Consider the following 21,563-nt stretch of genomic DNA (forward strand, 5'->3'; position numbering starts at 1 on the left):
CAAACATACTAGCACTAAAGGCGTAACTGGCTTCCTACAATCCTGTTTGCCTTCAAGCCCCAACAACTCCCCCTCCCCCCCAGATTAAGGTACTCACGCCAGGCAGCCGCATAAACTCCCCACGTACCAGCTGCAACAGACACCGAAGCTAGTTCCATCACTGGTCTGCCACCAAGTCCCACAATTCCGAGGGCCAACCTTCTGAACTCTGGCAGCTGTTTGAGACAAAGAATCAGCGATACGATTAGCCACCACGGGCACATACTTTGCCCTAAAAAGATACATTCGGACTCAAACACCACAAAACCAAAAAACTGCAACAATGCAACCACCAAAGGGAATTGTGTGCCAGAGCCATTCATAGCCACATATTGTCAATCCAGAAAATCATCAACCAATTAGCAAAGCAATTACCCCATAGGCTTACTGCGACGACTAGAGGGGGGGAAATCATTTGAAATAAGGGTGAATCTGCCCATAGCTCTGGCCAACGCAATACACATCATGCCCAAAACCTTTGGACCACGCCGCATCCATAAAAATCGGTATCTCCTTGTTGGTTGTCGGCCGGCCCCTCCAGAGACTCCTGCCATTATAGGACAATAAAAAATGTACTGGGAAGAGACAGATGTCCCTCGCTCAGCCTGTTAATGTCAATATGTAGGTCAGATATGTCTACAGAATAGAGCCTAGTGGCTGGACTAAGGGGAATTAAGTGACACAATAGGGAACCCTCAAGAGAGGGATGAAATGCCCTACTTCGTTGGTATGTAATATACCTGCGTGCCTCAGTGGGAGCATCTGAATAGGTGCTCTCACTATGAGATAGTGAAAGGAGGGCAGTGCTAGATGTATAATGGAGTGGCTAAAACTTAACCTTTAATAATATTAGGTAGAAATAAATCGGAACAACTATATACAACAGAAAAGTTATAAAAACAAATTAGTTCAACTTGGTGTATAGATACAATTATCTGAAACCTCCTCAGTGCTGAGATTAGATCAATAGAAGTTTAAGCTGCAAGTGTTGTAATTGGCTTATAATACCTAAAGTGTTATGAACAACACCACGTGGTGTGGTATTTTCCTTAAGGAGAAGTGGTATAACTCCTTTTTCCAAATCTCAAAGAAACGACCTGTATGGGTATGCAATATCTCAGACACAGACAAATAAGATCTGGGACATAATCCACGCTTATGTTGTCAACAGATATCAACCACTGGTGTTGTTCGTAAACCCTTTAGGAATTATGTATAAGCATCCCGAAAACAAACATCAGAGACGTTTCCCCGCCTCTGCCGGGTCCACCGAGGAGCCAGGCAGCGCAACTACAGCCTCTCCACCCGAGGCAAGCACAGGCCCAACAATCGCAAGCCACACCAGCCCCAGGCGTGGGTACTGGCAACAGTGCACCCCCTTGGACCACCTGTAGGACACATAGAGAAGCTCTCCAGAGCTAACAAAATGGGAAATGCCTGCTCACATCCCAGCACACAACTATATAAACTCCCTCCCAGCCGTGTCATAACCCTCCCACCAGCCATAAGGAAAAGAAGGGGGAGTCTAGCCCTAGCGGTCATGCTGATCTTTACACGAAGCTCAGGACTACTTTCTATCATCTGCATCTGAATATCACATTTACATTTATTGAGGGCCAATTTACTAGACGCTGTAAAGGTTTTTGTGTCGCAAAATTGACGCATGTCTAACTTAATGTCAATTGCGCTTGTGTGCGCCTATGTACTAACCTCACATTTCTCCATCTGTGACAAGAAGAAACATTTTTTGGTTTGGTTTTGGCGCACATAAGTAAAATGGTATGTAATAAAAAAAATCTATTTCTCTATGCCATAAAATGAATATAAAGTGCATCAAAATCGTCTACCAAGTTCAACTCACCGTAAAAAGTCTGTTAATAGAGTTAGCGCAGCATTAAGTTACTATATATTAACCCAAAATGTATTGTAGGTAGCTCTGATGTTTCATAATATAGGTTAACAAAATGCATTATTTTCATAATAAAAGTTTTAAAAAAGAAAAATACATACATAATTGTGTTTTCATTTACATTGTATCGTTTTTGTATTCAAGATGTGTCAAAAATTATTTCAAACAACAAATTATGCGTCTTGTGTATGATATCTGCATATGTAGGACGCACATTTTTTGATGGTTTGTATTAATTTTTAGCTGTGGAAGTCTGATGCACAAAAAGTTGCAACATTAAATGTTAGTACACACAGTAGGCCCGGGGCCGCTGACAGGGGGGGAGAGCCGGGACAAGTGTCCCAGGCCCAGTAGCTGCGGGGGGCAGGGCGGCAGGACAAAGCAGTTGGGTTTGACCTCTTGTTGCCATGGGGCCAGGCTCTCCCCAGCTGCAAGCCTCTATTCTTTGTCGAGCTTCTGATGCTGGTGCGTGCTGGACCTCTCTGAGGTCGGCGTGCCCGGAATCAAGCTGGACTCAGCTTCCGGCGCGCACCGGCATGGGAGGGAGTCCCAACACGCGCTGATCTCAGAAGCACGGCGTGGGACAGTCAGTGAGGGAGGCCCACAGCTGGGGAGTACCGGGCCTGGCGGCAATGGGATAACTGGCAGTCGGGCCCGGCAAAAGACCCGAGACCATCCCCAAGGTAAGTCTGTACTTTATATGTTTTTGGGGGGTTGGGGTTTTTTTTTGTACGTATTCAGGGTGTGTTTGTTTTATTATATATGTGTAGCCCTCTTTCCCCCACCCTCTGGGAAATGGTGTCGCTACCGCCGTGTTCTGTGGCTGCTGCTTCATACCTGGTGGTAAACAGGAGGCAGGAGATCTCTGTGATGTTGTGAGGAAGACATCAGGACAGGTAGTTCTTTAGGTGACAGCGCCCCCAGTCCAAGTGGATCCTGAGGCTTCAGGATGCACCTCATGTACACTTCTTTTATCAATAGCCATGCTTCAAATACTACACCAGTTGTTGGTATGACTGAGGTTTATCGAGCAGCCGGATACACACACTGCATCACAGGATTTACATGATACCTCATCTTGAGGCATTAGCCATTATCTCCGTAGTACCCTACCCCCTAAGGGACTAGGCCTCAACACACTCCTCTAGTGGTGTTTTTTTTTGCATGTATTTGTGGTGATGGGGGGGGGGGGTTGTATGTATTTGGGGGTAGGTTTTTTTTTTGGTATGTATTTGGGATGTGGGGGATTTGTATGTATTTGGGGATGGGGGGTTTTCGTATGTATTTTGTGAGGAGGATTGTGTGAGGGGGGAAGGAATGAGTGTGAGGTGAGGGGATTGAGTGAGCCTGGGGTAATTGACTAAGTGTGGGGGAGAGAGAGGAGAGAGGGGGTGAGTGAGGAAGAGAGGGAGTGAGATGGAAGAGAGAGAAATACATGGGAAGAGGGGGGGGGAAATAGAAGGGGCTCGCGAGGTGTGAAATGGGGGGGCTTGCAAGACCGCAGATACAGAAGGGGGGGGGTCATAACTCTAGTCCTGGGCCTCGAGAACTCTGTCTGCGGCCCTGAGTAGGCCCAAGAGTATTTTCAATTTCTGCATTGCTTTAGTGCAAAATGTATATGACTAATTACTCAACAATTTGAAGCATAGGGATAAAATGGTTGGAGAAACAACATTAAAAATGTTTATTAGAAATTTTTAATCAGCACACTGAAATTCTTTTTCCTTGATTTAAAAAAAAACATCTGCTGTACGGCGTCTCCCTTAATTGCTCACAATTAAACTTGATGGCTTTAATCAAAGTAAATGTCTGCCCTTATCACAATCACTGCTGTATAATAGGCACCATTTACTTTGCATCTCTATATATAACATGTGCTAATATTGGAAAAGTCAAGGAGTTTTTCTTCAACCATTGGGGATTGATAAAAAAAAATGTTTTTAAATGTAGTACGGTACCTTTTAGTGCAGGCCTCTTTAACTGGCGTCCAGTGAAGGGCCTCCATGTGGCACTTGGACTTGCTAATTTCCTAATAGACGCTTATTTAGCGAAGTGCAATTTTTCACAATGAAACTCACTTGTAAGTTAAGGTAACGTTATATATATATAGCCATGCATAATAATGGTATATTACTTTCCTCTCTGTTGGCAGTAAGTCCTGGTAAATACAGGTATGCCAGCAGTAGTTATGGAGGTTTTCCCTCACACCATGGTGAGGTGCCCTATCTATGGAGGGGAGTGGCTGTATGATCTGAGTCTCTGGATAGTGACATCAGGGATGCGCCTGCCTCCTGAAGTATATAAGGCACAACACAGTTAGTTTCAGTGTGTTCCAGCAGCTGTGGAAAGCTGTTGGGAAGTTGTATTGTCCTGCATAAGGGATTGTAGGAACACTTTGTGACCCTAGTGACGTAACTAGAGGTCCAGGTTGACCAATCAGCCTGTCTAAGCCACTCTGTGTCCAGGGACCTGGCGCAGAAAGGATCTCCCTAGGAGAAGAGGGAATCCCACTTCAATTTGGAGGGCGTACCTGGCAAAGGGACAGCACGGAGAGATGTGCGGCTAGAGCCGGCAGCTGCATGGGGCAGTCTGCTACATCTCTGTCTACAATAAAGATGACCTTGTTAACGATACCCCCACTGTGTGAGTGTGAAGTTACTCCGCAGTGGATGGCACCACCAAGAAGGAGTTCCTCACCAGGACCATCTCCCTGCGGAAGCATAGACCCTGATGAGGTGGAGGCGCTGCACATGATGTAAGTTGAACTCGCACCCACTACCTCAGCCACCTATCCTGTTGGATATCCCTTAATACCATCAAGCGGGAGACTCAGGAGTTCTGTTGCCTACAGGTGCACCACCACACACACGTAATGGGGGTTGGTTATTAAAGTACCCGGGCCAATGTGAGATTGGGGGGGGGGGGGGGGGAAACCCGTTACATATATATATATATATATATATATATATATATATATATATATATAAATATATATATATATATATATGCAGTATACACTATAGGACATGTTATAAATGCTTGCAAAATATTGAAATATAGTAATTTATACGTTTTTAAATGTAATCTAAATGTATTACGTTGCAATAAGCTTGTGGCCCTTGTACTCCTAACTGTTTTCTCATCTGGCTCTCTTGGTGAACCAGTTGAAGAGCCCTGTTTTAGTGGAACAACAAATAGTTTAAATGGGAACTGTCTATGACCAATGTGTACTAATAGCAGTGACAAGTTTATGGGGGTCCAGTTTGAGTGAACAAATACTTTTTTTTTTTTAAAAACAAAATCCAACCCCAATAAATATTTTGTAATAAATGTGTTAAAGTCAGATTGTAAACATGGTGAGTGGAAATTTGGGAGCGGTTTGATTTCTTCTGCCTGATGTCACGGTGGCCCTTATTCTATTGTCTGTATATATCCCCCCTCCTAAAGGCTTACTAGCAGTGTTATTGTTGGCTAGGCCCGCCCTGGGTTGCTATGGGGATCCCAATGTCACGTAGGGGTATTTAAGAAGAGTCGGTTCTGGAAGGTTAGGTTCCAGGAGGACATGAGGAGAGGAGCCTCGGGGACAGAAGACACCCATGTTCTTAAGGTACTAGAATACAACCATGCTACCTCTTTGCCCAGCCACCTGAATTCCAGCACCCTGAGTCAAGGTAAACCATGCCGATGTAAGCTCCCTGGGAAGCCGGGCAGGGTTACATGTGCGATAGCGCCGGATTATCGCAGTTTATAGAAATAGGGGCTGTGTATTCAACAAGAGTTTACACAGACAGAGCCCACTCTCTGTCGTCCCTTATGTTTATTGGTTCCCTGATAAGGACAGGATGAGATAAAGGCAGAGGAAGCCCTTGACTGACAAACACTCCCCCATTCAGAAGCCCCATAGAAAACAAAAGCAGCCAAATGCTTGCTTTAAACATGGTTACATTTGTTGAAGGAAGAGAATTATAAATGGTTAAAAACTGTAGTGTGTAAATAGTTTTGGCCAGCTATTCTTTGGAGTATACATGCCTATCGAACCTCAGGTTTGCTGCACCCTGTGAGATTCTTATGTGGTTGTTATATTCGGAGTGGAATTATCTCTCTTCAGTAGACAACTGATCAATACGTACAGTACTGTATTGCCAAACTAACTCCATGTCATCATGAGAAGTCCTTTTCTGGCATCTATCTCTCCAATTTTTCATACAAATACAGGTAATAGTAAAATTAGTGCAAGCACAGCAGGGGGAAATCCTATAGGTGTATGCCACTATAGGATTTTTTGCCTGTCTGTGCTTGCACAGTTCTTACTATTACCATTTGATACATGTATCCTAAGCAGCGCCCTATTCAACATTATTATTTTGGTCAAGCGACATTATCCCCCCTTTTCTCCTAGTGTATCAAATGCAGGACTATAATGAACCAGAATACTCAAGGAAGAGAGTTATAAATGAAAGACTGGGTCAAAATTGGATATAATTCCATCTTGACCCTCCAAAGCAGAGTTTATGTAAAAATATAATTGCTGAGTTGCTTTGCCTAGAAAGTAGAAGAAAGGTCTTAACTTCTATACAGAGATGGTGAAGCTTAATTGCATAAGCAGCAACTGCAAAACTGCTGCTTGTGAAATGAAGCAAATCAGGTAACACCCAATTATTGAACCGAGGAATGAATATACACAAGCGTGTACTGACTGATCCGTGTGGTTGATTTGAAGTGCTGGTTGTTTAAAGTGTGTGCAGTTAGAACCAGAAGCAGTTTGAACAAGGAAGCGATTAAACAGGGTATAGTATATTGAATTACAGTTTACTGTTAGTACTTCTAAACTTCATAGTTGCTAGAATGAGCAGGTTTGAAAATGCCACTCAATGCACATCTTGCCACATGTATGTGCACTTGGAGCAGCTGTTCCAAGGAGCATACCGCTGTGAGAGGTGTGAGTGGGTGGTCTCTTTAGAATCAGAGATTGCTGATCTGAAGAGGCAACTTGCAATATTAAGGGACATTGGCAATCTTGAAAGGGAATTAGAGCTCACTGAGCAGGCCCTTGCTTCGACTAGTGGTGCAGATGGTGCGCTGTTAGTGAGGAGCAGGTAGGTAGCTTGGTTGCCGTTAGTGAGGAGCTGGTAGGTAGCTGGGTGACAGTTAGAAGGGGAAGCAGTGGCAATAGGGAGAGGCAGGTCGTTTCTGAGCTGACACATCCCAATAGATTTGCCGTGCTGAGTGAAGATATTGGGAATGTCGGGGCAGAAATGGCAAGACTGGGGGAGACTAATTCCTCTAGCAGCCAGGGGAATAGTTCCTCCAGCACAGTGGGGACTTAGGATGCTCAGATACAAAGAAAGATTGTGGTGGTAGAGGACTCCATTATTAGGAAGGTATATAGGGCAATCTGTTGCCGTGACCGCATGAGCCGAACAGTTTGTTGTCTCCCGGGTGCTCGGGTTCGGCACATTGCGGATCGGGTAGACAGATTGTTGGGGGGGCTGGGATTGACCCGGTGGTCTTGGTACACGTTGGCACCAATGACAAAGTTAGAGAAAGATGGAGGGTTCTAAAAAATGATTACACAGATCTAGGCCAAAAGCTTAAGGCAAGGACCTCCAAGGTAGTATTTTCTGAAATACTACCAGTGCCATGTGCTACCACAGGGAGACAGTCAGAGATCAGGGAGGTTAATGCATGGCTACGAAAGTGGTGCAGGAAGGAGGGGTTTGGGTTTTTAGAGCACTGGGACTCCTTTTCTGAGAGGTGCCATCTATATTCTAGGGACGGATTGCACCTCAATGAAGAGGGATCTTCTGTGCTAGGGGGGAGAATGCTAAAAAGGTTGGAGGAGATTTTAAACTAGGATGGAGGGGGGAGGGGAAATAAACAGATAATGAACTAAATTGAATAGAGGAGGATACAAGGTGGTATGGAGGTAGAATGGGGGCAAGTGTGAGTTTGACAAGCAGTGAGACACCCATAGTAAATACAGATAATACTAGAAAACTTCTAAAGACTAAACCAAGTGGGCGCAGAAAGGAAGGAGCAGATAACATAATAGTACAGGCTGAAAAAAAACTTAAATGCATGCTTGCTAATGCAAGAAGCCTAAAATGGGGGAGCTTGAATTAATAGCGGCAAGGGGCAGTATGATATCATAGGCATTACTGAAACATGGTGGGATGAAACTCATGACTGGACAGTTAATTTAGAGGGTTATTCCCTTTTTCGGAAGGATTGAACAAATAGAAGGGGAGGTGGAGTATATTTTTATGTTAAACCGGATCTAAAACCTATTATAAGGGATGTTTATGAAGGGAATGATGAAAATGTAGAGACTTTGTGGATAGAAATTAGCAGTGGAGGTAAAAGTATTAAGAAAATGTTTGTGGGAATATGCTATAAACCACCAAATATCTGTGAGATTGAGGAAGCTAAAATACTTTTGCAAATGGAAAAGGCATCAAAACTGGGTCATGTTTGCATAATGGGGGATTTTAATTATCCAGACATAGACTGGGGCAATGAGATTAGCGTTACAACAAAAGGAAACAGGTTTTTGGGGGTGCTTAAAGACAATTATATGACCCAAATTATTGAGGAACCAATCAGGAGAGGGGCAATACTGGATTTGGTCATATCAAACAATGTAGAAGTAATAACAAATATTCAAGTCCTGGAACATTTGGGTAACAGTGATCATAACATGGTCTCATTTGAAATAAATTATCAAAAAATAGATTTCTTGGGTTCAACAAAGACTTTAAACTTTAGAAAGGCAGATTTTTTTTTTCAACTTAAATTTTATTGATAGTTCACATGTTCAACAGACATTTCATATATTTCTATCAAAAGCATATTCAAAACAGTATCAGTCGTCCATGTATTCTTACTCTCAACAGATAATGACAAGACATACTGGGAAGACAAACCAACAGACACCACTCACAAACCTGAAGGAAAGGGGGGTAGGGGCCCTTCCACCGTGGTTCTGCTGGGAGCTCTGCGTCTTCCGGCTCATCGCTTCCTGAGGGTCCAGATTTATCCCCGGCAACACCCGTGTCTCCCTCATGGGGCTTTGTTTAGCTCAACCCAGATAATTCTAATTTGTCCTGTACGCCTATGCTTGTGTTACCCCCCCAGCGGAGAACGCACTTATCTCTATCATTGCCATATCGTGGATCTTTCTACCCCTGGTATGTCTGTACGGCGTCCAGACTTTTAGGTAATTTGTGCCAGTATCGTTGACCATGCTCGTCAATTTCTCCATATAGCAGACTGTCCAAATTCTGTTCCGAATTGTAGCAATTGATGGGATCTCATTTTGTTTCCAGCGTGCTGCAATCTCCCCCCGTACTGCCATTGCGAAGTGCGTTATCAGTTTATTTGCTTTTTTGGAGAGGCCCGGGTGCGGTCTATTTAAGAGAAACAACCACGGGTCTGGCAGGATATGTATGCCTAGGATTCTGTTCAGCCAATCTTGGATTCAATCCCAGACTGTGGCTAATTTGGGGCAAGACCACAGCATGTGCAACAAGTCTGCTTGCTGTCCACATTATCTAGGACACAATGGGGAGTAACTGGGCAGGAATTTTGCCAATTTTGTGGGGGTGTGGTACCATCTCATCATAACTTTATATGCGTTCTCCCTTAGGGTCGCACACATGGAGCTTTTGGAAACTGCCATGGTAATTTTCGTCCACTCCTCTAAATCTAAAACCTCCCCTAAATCCGTCTCCCATTTGGTCATATATCCTAACTTTTCTGTCACGGTTGAGCCAGAATCAGTTACTTCTTTGTACAACTGCGATGTGAGTCCCTTTGTGGTCGTCCTTGAGTGACAGAGCTTTTCAAAGTTTGTTAATTGGTTTAGAGGTTGTTGAGCTTGGTAGAATGCTCTGACCTGGAGGTATCTAAAGAATTCAGCATTGGGGATATTTTTGCTAGATTTAAGGGTGTCGAATATCTGTATGCCTCTTCTGCCCTCCAGGTCCACTAATCTATTAATGTGTTTAGTTTTCCAGATTGTGAAGTCCGGGCGGTTCAGTCCAGTAGCAAATAATGGATTCCCCCATAATGGGGTCATTCCCGATGTTTTATGGGTCAATTTGCATTTGGGCCTAGTGATCTCCCACACCGAGAGTGAATTGGCCACTGAGGAAAGCGGAATTTTGGTGCTTAAGCACAATTTGGCATAATTGGGCCGCTTTGTAATAGGATAACAAGCAAGGTACTGCCAGCCCCCCTGCTCCTGTTTGTTTGCGCATTATCTGCTTACCCACTCTCGCTCTCTTCCCTCCCCAGATAAATGTATCTATCTCAGATTGAAGCGATAGGGCATCCTTCAATCCTAGTGGCACCGGGAGGGTCTGGTATATAGAAGGCGAGGAAGCAGACTCATTTTAATGCAGTGGATCTTCCCTACCAAGAAATTTTGTAATTGGCCCATCTCCATATGTCCCCCTCAGGGTGTGTATCAGTTTGGGGTAATTTGTCTGGTACAGCAGTTTGGTTGTCTTGGTTACATTAACCCCTAGATATTTAATTTGCTTCTGCTGCCAGTTAAAGTTGAAGTTGAGGGTGATCAGCTTCTCCAGATGTTTAGGTAAATTTATATTCATGGCGTCTGATTTGGATTGGTTGATTTTGAATCCGGGGATCCTGTTGAATCTCCCAAGTAAGTCGAACAAGTTTGGTAGAGAGGTGAGGGGTCTAGATATTGCCAGGAAAACATCATCCGCATACAGTGCCACCAGAAAGGCAGATTTTAATATACTGAGGTCTAATCTATTAGTAATACAATGGGATGATGTTTTTGCAGGGAAAAATGTAGAAGATAAATGGGCAGTCTTTAAAACATTGTTAGAAAAGCACACTTATCAGTGTATACCCTTGGGTAATAAGTATAAAAGAAATAAGTCAAAACCAATGTGGCTAAATAAACAGGTAGGGGAGGAAATGGACAAGAAGAGGAAGGCGTTTAGATTCTTTAAGTCAGAAGGGACAGAGACATTGTATCAGAATTATAAGGAATGTAACAAAAATTGCAAAAGGGTAATCAAATTAGCAAAAATGGATAATGAAAAAAGGATTGCAATAGAGAGTAAGGTCAACCCTAAAAAGTTCTTTAAGTACCTTAATAACAAAAAAATATAGGACCCTTTCAGTGTGAGATGGGTAGGCAGATTATTAGAGATAAGGAAAAAGCTGAGGTATTAAACAAATTCTTTGCCTCTGTGTTTACCAGGGAAGAATCAAGTTCAATAGTAGTGCCCCAGGAGGAAGCCACAACCTCCATATTAATGAACAATTGGTTAACTGAGGAAAAAGTTCATAAGCGACTTGAAAAAATTAAAGTAAATAAGGCACCTGGCCCCGATGGCATACATCCAAGAGTTCTCAAGGAGTTAAGCTCAGTAATAGCCAAACCATTATATTTAATATTCAAGGACTCAATTTCCACAGGCTCAGTACCACAAGATTGCCATAAAGCAGATGTGGTGCCTATATTTAAAAAGGGAGCTAGATCACAACCGGGAAATTACAGACCTGTAAGCCTGACTTCAATAGTAGGGAAACTACTTGAAGGTTTAATACGGGATAATATTCACGAATACCTAATGGAAAACAAAATTATTAGTAATAGTCAGCATGGATTTATGAAGGATAGATCTTGCCAAACTAACCTTATTTGTTTCTTTGAGGAGGTAAGTAGGAATTTAGACCAGGGTAATGCAGTTGATGTGGTCTACTTAGATTTTGCAAAGGCTTTTGATACGGTTTCACACAAGAGGTTGGTGTACAAAATAAAGAAAATTGGACTCAGTAATAATATATGCACCTGGATTGAAAACTGGTTAAAGGACAGACAACAGAGGGTTATCATAAATGGAACTTTTTCAGGTTGGGCTAAAGTCGTGAGTGGAGTACCTCAGGGATCGGTACTGGGACCCCTGCTTTTTAACTTGTTTATTAATGACCTTGAGGTTGGGATCGAGAGCAAAGTCTCCATTTTTGCTGATGATACTAAATTGTGTAAGGTAATAGAATCAGAGCAGGATGTAATTTCTCTTCAGAAGGACTTGGAGAGACTGGAAACGTGGCAGGTAAATGGCATGTGAGGTTTAATACAGATAAATGTACGGTTATGCATTTGGGATGCAAGAATAAAAAGGCGACTTACAAATTAAATGGAGATATATTGGGGGAATCCTTGATGGAGAAGGATTTAGGAGTGCTTGTAGACTGCAGGCTTAGCAATAGTGCCCAATGTCATGCAGTAGCTGCAAAGGCAAACAAGATCTTATCTTGCATCAAACAGTCAATGGATGGAAGGGAAGTAAACATAATTATGCCCCTTTACAAAGCATTAGTAAGACCACACCTTGAATATGGAGTACAATTTTGGGCACCACTCCTTAGAAAATACATTATGGAACTAGAGAGAGTGCAGAGAAGAGCCACCAAATAATTAAAGGGGATGGACAATCTAACTTATGAGGAGAGGCTAGCTAAATTAGATTTATTTACATTAGAAAAGAGGCGTCTAAGAGGCGATATGATAACTATATACAAATATATTCAGGGACAATACAAGGAGCTTTCAAAAGAACTATTCATCCCACGGGCAGTACAAAGGACTCGGGGCCATCCCTTAAGGTTGGAGGAAAGGAAATTTCACCAGCAACAAAGGAAAGGGTTCTTTACAGTAAGGGCAGTTAAAATGTGGAATTCATTACCCGTGGAGACTGTGATGGCAGATACAATAGATTTGTTCAAAAAAAGGTTGGACATCTTTTTAGATGGGAAAGGTATACAGGGATATACCAAATAAGTATACAAGGGAAGGATGTTGATCCAGGGATTAATCCGATTGCCAATTCTTGGAGTCAGGAAGGAATTAATTTTTCCCCTTAATGGGGTTTTTTGTTTGCCTTCCTCTGGATCAATAAGTAAGTATAGATATAGGATAAAGTATCTGTTGTCTAAATTTAGCATAGGTTGAACTTTATGGACCTATGTCTTTTTTCAACCACATCTACTATGAAACTATGTAATTTGACTTATAAAAACATGAATTACATTTCTAACACTGACATTACAAATTAAGATCTATTTAACAGCAATAGAAATGAGGACCTACTGCCAAAATGCACATCAAATACACTTAAATATGCAAGTACTGCAGAGCGGCTTATGTAGAAGGTAAAAGAACACAGTACAGTAGTGAAGTTAAGTGGTCAGCACCGAGCAGTGGTGCAAATTATTTAACTGCTGCAGTTATAAGAGGCTGCAAAAATATTCTTACTTCATTATTATTGTTCTTTAAAACAAAAACCCACGGGAGGATTTCACAACAAAGTATGTGTCCAAGATGAAAAAGGGAAAGTACACACAATTAAAAGAAAAACATTTTTTTTTACCACATGAGCAGAATTGTTCCTTAAAAACTAGAGAACTATAGGTCGCAACGGAAATATGAATAAATTGAATAGTACTTATGAATTGTACTTATTTGAATAGTTTTTATGTTATGTATGTAGAACAATGATCTGGTAAAACCAGGGACGCAGACCCATTTCCCGGGGCCCAGGAATCCAGTTCTGACCGCCTCCCCCCACCCACCCCCGTTGGCACTGTTGCGAGCCACATTTCACACCATGCGAGCCACCTCTATTTCCCTCCCTCTTCCCATATATTTGTCTCCGTCTCACCTCTCACTCTAACCCCCTCTATCAATTACCCCACGTTCACTCAATCCCTGCCCCCCCCACCTCACATGCATTTCTCTCCCCTGCGTCTCACTCTTACTCTCTTTTCCTCACTCACCCCTCTCCCTCCATCAATTACCCCACGCTCACTCATTCCTTCCCCCTCACACAAATCTCCCCACAAAATATATACCAAAAAACGCCCCCCCCCCCAAATACATACAAAAAACCCACCTACCCAATACATATAAAAAAAAATACATATAACCACACCCATACATACATACTTACATATATAGATCTAACCGGGGTCCCCCCTGGTTCGCCGTTGCCCTTACCTCCTGGAGCGGGTGTGCTCGGCAGCGGAGTCAGGGAGCAGGTTCCGGCAGTGCGGGGGAGATTGCAGGAGTGATTCCAGGGGGGGAGGAGGGGGTGGGGCAGCGGAGGCTCAGGTCTCCTGTGAGCCACAGGTAAAGCATCACACCTACACACACCGTAGCCACACATCTCCCAGGGGTGGGGGGGAAGTGTTCTGCACATATATGCTGTATATATATACACATATAAAAACAATACATTAAAAAAAAGACCCAATGCATCTAAAAAAGACCCCATTGCATTTTAAAAAAAGACCCCAATACATCTACAAAAGACCCCAATACATCTAAAAAAAAAAGAGCCCAATCCATTAAAAAATACATATAAAAAATACCCCATCCCATATCAAAATACCCTGTTGCCTGCCAATACATATAAAAATACCCCCAAGCCCCCCAATACATATTACAATACCCCACAATACATATAAAAATACAGACTTACCTTGGATCAGGCCGGGCCTGGTGTCTGCGGGGGTCCGATGGCTGGGGGGGAGGAGAGAGGGGGGGCGGCCGGCGCTACAAATTTCCTTGACCTCTGGCCAAGCCCTGCTGCCGGCTGCAGCCGGGCCCCGACTCTCAACTGCCTGCAGGACCTTTCCTCTCTCTGTCCCACGCCACCGAGCGACGGGGCCCTCTGACGTCAGCGCGCCAGAAGCTGGGCCAAGCTTACTTCCGGTGCGCTGACGTCAGAGAGCCCCGTCGCGCGCCAGGTCTGGCTAGAGGTTGAGGGAAATTTGCAGCGCCGGTCGGGCTCCCCCCAGCCAAAAAAAAACATTTTTTTGTGAAAATGTTCAATGTTCGCAGAAAAAAAATCACCAAACAGTAAAAGTCAAATTGCAGGTCACAACCCTAAACCTCCCAAATTAGTACAAATGCTATCTCTCTCTCTCTCTCTCTCTCTCTCTCTCTCTACACCACTGACCTGAAGGGCCACCTACTGTACTTTGAGATACTGCTTGAGACTTTGGGGTGGTAGGCTGGTAAGGAGATTTTCCTCCCAGCCTTGCAGATAGGGACTGAGGAAGTATGTTAGCCCTCAGAAAGGATAGTTGTTTTGTCTCTTTTGTATATATGTGTAGCCCTCTTTCCCCCTAGGGTAAGGAGTCTACGGGTGCTGGCTTGACCTGTTGGCTCGCAGAGATCCCAGACCTCCACCTCGGGGAGCTCGGGGTGATGCAAGACAATTTGGTACAGCCCCTCTACCTGGGAGGGAACCCCACGTAGTGGGAGTAGCCCCTCACAGGAACCACAACACTGATATACACACACACAGCATGTGATAAGAATAACCTTTTACTGAAGGACATGTAATAAACAGTGATAACCGGATTATAACTCTACTGGTTACAGCTACCCCTTCGCCTCGCAGAGCCTTATCCCACCACCGTGTGACCCACACCGTGTCCACCCTACCTGAGGGGCCCTCGGGCACACAGCCACCCTGGTGTCCACAAGGATAACAGCCCCACCCTTGTATGTGGTAAGCGCTGCCACTATGGTGTGTGTATTTTGTTGGTGCAATTTAAATATAGGTACCTGCCGGGTGCTCCAGCACCCAGGCGACCGGAGTAGACAACGGGGAGGATCCGCCGATCCAGCGATGTCCTCCGCGACGAGTCCACCTCCGCGTGGGGTGGTATCCCGCAGATTGATCCCACATGCAGATAGTCTCTCTCTTGCTCTGGTGATCTGGTCCCAGACCCCACTAGTCAGGACCGCGCAGCTTGCAGCTGTGTCCCTGGCGTATCAAATAGCTAATGGGGCAGGGTCCCTACCTAAGGGCCTGTCCCCAATCTTATTGCATGAGTCGGGGCCTAGGGGGATCTGGCCTAGTGCAGAGGGTCACAGACTCCTGCACATACCTCCTACCCTGTCCTTGTCCCAGCACCGACTGACTTTCCTTTCTGAGCGCACTAAAACCTCTTCCTGGCTGCCTGTGATCCTCGCAGCCCTATAGGCCGATTCGCACCATGTGATCAACCTGCCCCTATGCCTACTGGGAGTTGTAGTCCCTTGCAGAGCCTTCCATCACCCCATCTCGCATGCATTTATCTCTAGGGTGACCACCCGTCCCCCTTTTGCCGGTACAGTGCCGGTTTTTCGGGAGCTGTACCGATTTTCTGTGTGTACCGGAAATGTCCCGGATTTTCCTCAATGTGTCCCCATTTTTATTTTTTTTGTCCCCGGCGGTGCGCGAGTAAGCTGCGGTGCGCTGTGCGCTGTGCGCGAGTCTGCGGCGGCGCGGAGGAGGAGACGGCAGCAGCCCGGCTGGTAAGTATTTTTTTTTTTTTTTAATGCCAACCCCCCCACCCGGCAGTTTCCTACCTTGTTGGCCAATCCCCAGCGTCCCGGCATTAAGCCCCGCCCCCCGGCATCATCCTTCACCAAGGACCGGCATGTGGAGTGGAATGGATGAAAGGAAGGGTGCCTGGGGGCGGGGCTTCCGCTTCCTGCGGCAGAGCACACGTGGTGTGTGTCTCTGTCCGCGGCTCCTGGCTCTTCTGCGCGGTGTCTCCCCCCCTCTGCCCGCCCGGGGGGATAGGAGGTGGGTTTTTTTTATCCTTTGTCTCCTGTCCTGGTGCTCCCTTCCCCCCCCCCCTGTCCCCTTGGTTCGGGAGATGGGCGCGGGGGCTGGCAGTGGTGGCTGCGCGGTGTTCCCCCATTCTGCCCCGGGAACCCGTGGCTGCCCTCCGGGGGAGGGGGGGCGGCGGCAGTTTACCTTTGTGTCCCGGCGCTCCTATCCCCCCCCCCCCCCCCTAGGTGCGGGAGATGGGCGCGGGGGTGGGTGCAGGGGGAGGCGGAGAGCCACCTGCTCGTGGCTGCCTCTGTACTCCAGTCTGTGTGTGTGTACCAGTGTCTGTGTGTGTGTGTGTGTGTGTGTGTACCAGTGTCTGTGTGTATGTGTACCAGTGTCTGTGTGTGTGTGTACCAGTGTACGTGTGTGTGTGTGTGTGTGTACCAGTGTGTGTGTGTACCAGTGTCTGTGTGTGTGTGTGTACCAGTGTACGTGTGTGTGTGTGTGTGTGTGTGTGTGTGTGTGTGTGTGTGTGTATGTACCAGTGTGTGTGTGTGTGTGTGTATGTGTGTACCAGTGTGTGTGTGTGTGTGTGTGTGTACCAGTTTGTGTGTGTGTGTGTGTGTGTACCAGTGTGTGTGTACCAGTGTGTGTGTGTGTACCAGTGTGTGTGTACCAGTGTGTGTGTGTGTACCAGTGTGTGTGTGTGTGTGTGTGTACCTGTGTGTGTGTGTGTGTACCAGTGTGTGTGTACAAGTGTGTGTGTGTGTGTGTGTGTGTGTGTGTGTGTACCAGTGTGTGTGTGTGTACCAGTGTGTGTGTGTGTACCAGTGTGTGTGTGTGTACCAGTGTGTGTGTGTGTACCAGTGTGTGTGTGTGTGTGTGTACCAGTGTGTGTGTGTGTACCAGTGTGTGTGTGTACCAGTGTGTGTGTACCAGTGTGTGTGTACCAGTGTGTGTGTTTACCAGTGTGTGTGTACCAGTGTGTGTGTACCAGTGTGTGTACCAGTGTGTGTACCAGTGTGTGTGTGTGTGTACCAGTGTGTGTGTGTGTACCAGTGTGTGTGTGTGTGTACCAGTGTGTGTGTGTACCAGTGTGTGTGTGTACCAGTGTGTGTGTGTGTGTACCAGTGTGTGTGTGTGTGTACCAGTGTGTGTGTACCAGTGTGTGTGTACCAGTGTGTGTGTACCAGTGTGTGTGTGTGTGTACCAGTGTGTGTGTACCAGTGTGTGTGTACCAGTGTGTGTGTGTGTGTGTGTACCAGTGTGTGTGTGTACCAGTGTGTGTGTACCAGTGTGTGTGTGTGTGTACTAGTGTGTGTGTACCCGTGTCTGTCTCCCCCTCTCCCTCCCCCTCACCCTCACCCTCTCACCCTCTCCCTCTCTGTCCCTCTCCCTCTCTGTCCCTCTCCCTTTCTGTCTCTGTCCCTCTCCCTTTCTGTCTCTGTCTCTCTCACCCTCTGTCTCTCTCTCTCTGTGTGTCACCCTCTCTCTCTCTCTCTCTCTCTCTCTCTCTCTCTCTCTCTCTCTCTCTCTCTCTCTGTGTCACCGTCTCTCTCTCTCTGTGTCACCCTCTCTCTCTCTCTGTGTCACCCTCTCTCTCTCTGTGTCACCCTCTCTCTCTCTCTGTGTCACCCTCTCTCTCTGTGTCACCCTCTCTCTCTGTGTCACCCTCTCTCTCTCTGTCACGCTCTCTCTCTCTGTCACGCTCTCTCTCTCTCTGTCACGCTCTCTCTCTCTCTGTCACGCTCTCTCTCTCTCTGTCACGCTCTCTCTCTCTCTGTCACGCTCTCTCTCTCTGTCACGCTCTCTCTCTCTGTCACGCTCTCTCTCTCTGTCACGCTCTCTCTCTCTGTCACGCTCTCTCTCTCTGTCACGCTCTCTCTCTCTGTCACGCTCTCTCTCTCTGTCACGCTCTCTCTCTCTCTGTCACGCTCTCTCTCTCTCTGTCACGCTCTCTCTCTCTGTCACGCTCTCTCTCTCTGTCACGCTCTCTCTCTGTCACGCTCTCTCTCTGTCACCCTCTCTCTCTCTCACCCTCTGTCTCTCTCACCCTCTCTCTGTCTCTCTCACCCTCTCTCTGTCTCTCTCACCCTCTCTCTGTCTCTCTCACCCTCTCTCTGTCTCTCTCACCCTCTCTCTGTCTCTCACTCTCTCTCTGTCTCTCACTCTCTCTCTGTCTGCCTCTCTCTCTCTCTGTCACCCTCTCTCTGTCTCTGTCACCCTCTCTCTGTCTCTGTCACCCTCTCTCTGTCTCTGTCACCCTCTCTCTGTCACCCTCTCTCTGTCACCCTCTCTCTGTCACCCTCTCTCTGTCACCCTCTCTCTGTCACCCTCTCTCTGTCACCCTGTCTCTGTCACCCTCTGTCTCTGTCACCCTCTGTCTCTGTCTCTGTCACCCTCTGTCTCTGTCACCCTCTGTCTCTCTCACCCTCTGTCTCTCTCACCCTCTGTCTCTCTCACCCTCTGTCTCTCTCACCCTCTGTCTCTCTCACCCTCTGTCTCTCTCACCCTCTGTCTCTCTCACCCTCTGTCTCTCTCACCCTCTGTCTCTCTCACCCTCTGTCTCTCTCACCCTCTGTCTCTCTCACCCTCTGTCTCTCTCACCCTCTGTCTCTCTCACCCTCTCTCTGTCTCTCTCACCCTCTCTCTGTCTCTCTCACCCTCTCTCTGTCTCTCACACCCTCTCTCTGTCTGCCTCTCTCTCTCTGTCACCCTCTCCCTGTCTCTGTCACCCTCTCCCTGTCTCTGTCACCCTCTCCCTGTCTCTGTCACCCTCTCTCTGTCTCTGTCACCCTCTCTCTGTCTCTGTCACCCTCTCTCTGTCTCTGTCACCCTCTCTCTGTCTCTGTCACCCTCTCTCTCTCTGTCACCCTCTCTCTCTCTGTCACCCTCTCTCTCTCTGTCACCCTCTCTCTCTCTGTCACCCTCTCTCTCTCTGTCACCCTCTCTCTCTCTGTCACCCTCTCTCTCTCTGTCACCCTCTCTCTCTCTGTCACCCTCTCTCTCTCTGTCACCCACTCTCTGTCTCTGTCACCCACTCTCTGTCTCTGTCACCCACTCTCTGTCTCTGTCACCCACTCTCTGTCTCTGTCACCCACTCTCTGTCTCTGTCACCCACTCTCTGTCTCTCTCACCCACTCTCTGTCTCTCTCACCCACTCTCTGTCTCTCTCACCCACTCTCTGTCTCTCTCACCCACTCTCTGTCTCTCTCACCCACTCTCTGTCTCTCTCACCCACTCTCTGTCTCTCTCACCCACTCTCTGTCTCTCTCACCCACTCTCTGTCTCTCACCCACTCTCTGTCTCTCTCACCCACTCTCTGTCTCTCTCACCACTCTCTGTCTCTCTCACCCACTCTCTGTCTCTCTCACCCACTCTCTGTCTCTCTCACCCACTCTCTGTCTCTCTCACCCACTCTCTGTCTCTCTCACCCACTCTGTCTCTCTCACCCACTCTCTGTCTCTCTCACCCACTCTCTGTCTCTCTCACCCACTCTCTGTCTCTCTCACCCACTCTCTGTCTCTCTCACCCACTCTCTGTCTCTCTCACCCACTCTCTGTCTCTCTCACCCACTCTCTGTCTCTCTCACCCACTCTCTGTCTCTCTCACCCACTCTCTGTCTCTCTCACCCACTCTCTGTCTCTCTCACCCACTCTCTGTCTCTCTCACCCACTCTCTGTCTCTCTCACCCACTCTCTGTCTCTGTCTCTCTCACCCTCTCTCTGTCTCTGTCTCTCTCACCCTCTCTCTGTCTCTGTCTCTCTCACCCTCTCTCTGTCTCTGTCTCTCTCACCCTCTCTCTCTCTCTCTGTCTCTCTCACCCTCTCTCTCTCTCTGTCTCTCTCACCCTCTCTCTCTCTCTGTCTCTCTCACCCTCTCTCTCTCTCTGTCTCTCTCACCCTCTCTCTCTCTCTCTGTCTCTCTCACCCTCTCTCTCTCTCTGTCTCTCTCACCCTCTCTCTCTCTCTCTCTGTCTCTCTCACCCTCTCTCTCTCTCTGTCTCTCTCACCCCCTCTCTCTCTCTGTCTCTGTCTGTCTCTGTCTGTCTCTCTGTCTCTGTCTGTCTCTGTCTGTCTCTGTCTGTCTCTGTCTCTCTCTGTCTCTCTCACCCTCTCTCTCTCTGTCTCTCACCCTCTCTCTCTCTGTCTCTCACCCTCCCTGTCTTATTTTAACTGCCGTATACCTACACCGAAGTAACCTACCCTTCTTTCTTCCAGATCTGACTCAAGTTTCACACGGGAGACCTCGAAAGACAGGTAGGGAACACCTCCCCTCCAGTATAGTACCTTGAGGGACTGCGGATCAGGTAAGATACTAGCTGCTTTAGAAATTGTGAAGAGGGGGCATCCAGACACTGGTTAAGGGGTTCAGAATCATTCACATCTGGGTTTTTTTTGTTCGATTAGTGAGGTCAACACACACACACACAACTATGTAACAAAGACTAATGGTCGTAAGTATAAGTGTACTACAATAAATAAACTGTTATGTAAAAAAAAAAATGTCCCGGTTTTTCATTTTCAAAATCTGGTCACCCTATTTATCTCCCCTGGGTCTCACTCTTAGTGCCGGCGACGTTTCTCGAAAACAAATGCATTGTCGCCGTCGCAAGCGCTTATAGTAAGCGCGATGCGACGGGAGCGACACGAATTTTTGAAGACGGTCAAATTTGATTTTTCAGAGGCTATCGCCACATGTGACAGCCTCTGAACCAAAGACCTGGTCGCCCGCGACGTCGCCGGAAAGCAAATTACAACTTTCGCTAGTGGCGACAGCGATGGGTGACGTCGCCGGTTGCGTCGCCAGCACTATAAGCTCGGCCTTACTCCCTCTTTTCCTTACTCCCTCCCTCTCTCCTCTCACTTGCCCCCACTATCCGTCAATTACCCCACTCTCACTCAATACATATTAAAAAGACCCCCGCTCCCCCCTCCCAATACATATTAAAGACCCTCATTCCCCCCAATACATATTAAAAGACCTCTGCTCCAACCATACATATTAAAAAGACCCCC

The 21,563-nt window shown here is 46.6% G+C and overlaps 1 protein-coding gene across 3 annotated transcripts in view; it reads right to left on the bottom strand.

Moving 5' to 3' along the window:
- The window catches only part of SH2B2 (SH2B adaptor protein 2), a 126,218-nt gene that overhangs the window by 60,542 nt on the left and 44,113 nt on the right, over nucleotides 1–21,563 (bottom strand). Inside the window, exon 2 of one of the 3 annotated variants that reach the window (XM_075594330.1) lies at nucleotides 128–215. The exons of 1 other annotated variant lie outside the window; for it this stretch is intronic. The gene's annotated coding sequence lies outside the window, so the exon portion shown is untranslated. Of the gene's footprint in view, nucleotides 1–97; nucleotides 216–21,563 lie in introns of all 3 variants that reach the window. One more of the 3 variants, XM_075594329.1, reaches the window with a different exon arrangement.

This window comes from Ascaphus truei, chromosome 3, assembly GCF_040206685.1.
Source record: "Ascaphus truei isolate aAscTru1 chromosome 3, aAscTru1.hap1, whole genome shotgun sequence".
Lineage (NCBI taxonomy): Eukaryota > Metazoa > Chordata > Amphibia > Anura > Ascaphidae > Ascaphus > Ascaphus truei.